Here is a 1,913-nt window from a genome sequence, read left to right as displayed (position 1 = left end):
TACTCAGGCAGATCAGTGTTAGAAAAGAGGAAATATTGAAGTTGAGGATCTGAAAATTAATTCTCTTAAAACTATGTGCTTCTATGAGCCCCTTATAAGGCCTTTGTGTGACACCAGGAGTAATTTTACCCATTTAATGGCTGTTGGCCTAATAGCCTCAGTGTAATTCCCAGATGATCAATACACTGTTAAAGAAAATGCATTTGGCTTTCCAAAGCAATCTCTCAAATAGTTGCTTTACCACTGCTCAGGGAGCTGCAGATGGCCGGAAGGATTGTGATTGCCTGTGGTAGATAAAGAAGCTGTGGCCTAGCCCGGCCAGTATGGCTCAGTGGTTGAGTGTTGACCCATGAACCAGGAGGTCACGATTCGATTCCCAGTCAGAGCTCATGCCTGGGTTGCAAGCTCAATCCCCAGTAGGGGGCGTGCAGGAGGCAGCCGATCAATAGTTCTCTCTCATCATTGATGTTTCTTCCTCTCTGAAATCAATAAAAATATTTTTTAAAAAGAACCTGTGGTCCAGAGAGAAGGAAGCCTTATTTGTACAAGAGGCAAAGCCAAAGATTCTAGTTCCCTATCTCCAGCATCAGAGCTTCCAGGGCCACTCCACATTGCCTCTCAAGCTCATGTCCTAATCAGTTGGGCATCAGTAACTACTTATTAAAGGCTTATTGGGTGCCCAACATTATGCCCCGCAGCCCCATCTCTGTCTTTTTATTCCCCGCTAAACCTTTTACTCTGGGTGACTAACTCATCCTAAGTTAATTTGCTGACATTTATTGAGCATTCATTGCCAGTCAATAGTGCTTTATATAGCAAATCTCATTTAATCCTCATAAAATCACAATGGAGTAGGCACTTTTACAGTGTTTTAAAGGTCAGTCCTTATCAATGGGGCTGCCTTGGGTGAGATAATATTTTATTGTTTTCACCACCATAAAATAGAAATGACAAGATATCAGGAGACCAAGGCTGGGTAGTGGTTTTCAGTCACGTCTGTTCTCTATTTTGGCAATTCCAGGTATTACCTTTATTCAAGCCCTTTGCCTTGAGATAGTCTCAGGCCCCAGACCTGGATTAGATACAGAGAACACAATTTCATATTCAACCTGTGTCCAGCACAATTTGCAATAGCTAAGATTTGGAAAGAGCCTAAACGCCCATCAGCAGATGAGCGGATTAGAAAACTGTGTTACATCTACACAATGGAATACTATGCAGGTGTAAAAAAAGAAAGAACTCTTATCATTTGCAACAGCATGGATGGACCTGGAGAGCATTATGCTAAGCACAATAAACCAGTTGGAGAAAGATAAATATCACAGGATCTCAACTCATTTGTGGAATACAAAGAACAACATAAACTGATGAACAAAGACAGAGACATAGAAGCATCGAACAGACCGTCAAACCTCAGAAGGAAGGCAGGGGAGGGTGGGGGGTTAAAAGATCAATCAAAGGACTTTTTTGCATGCATATAAGCATAACCAATGGACACAGACAGTAAGGGGATGAGGGCCCGTGCTGGGGGGTGGGAGCAGGCTGGAAGAGGTCAATGGGGGGAAAAGGAGACATATGTAACACTTTCAACAATAAAGAATTTAAATGAAAAAAGAAAGAAATTGGTGCACAGCACAAAGTTGCCGAGTCAAAAGAGCAAGTGGGGGCTATAATCCAGGACATGCTCACTTGTCAAGTCCCAACTGCAGGACTGCAGCCACCCAGTAACTGCTTGAATGGATCACCTCTCTCTCATGTACACAGGGCATCCTATAGGCTGCCATATGTCCTGGACATGTTCTCTCTGTTGATTCACTTAGTCACAATAATGTAAATAGTGTGTAGTGATTTTCAGTTTTAGAATCAATCTATATGCAAAGCCTGGAAGACTTAGTTATGCTTTTGGAACAGAA

This window comes from Myotis brandtii, unplaced genomic scaffold, assembly GCF_000412655.1.
Source record: "Myotis brandtii unplaced genomic scaffold, ASM41265v1 scaffold1424, whole genome shotgun sequence".
NCBI classification, from domain to species: Eukaryota; Metazoa; Chordata; class Mammalia; order Chiroptera; family Vespertilionidae; genus Myotis; species Myotis brandtii.
This window is presented reverse-complemented; position numbering follows the sequence as displayed.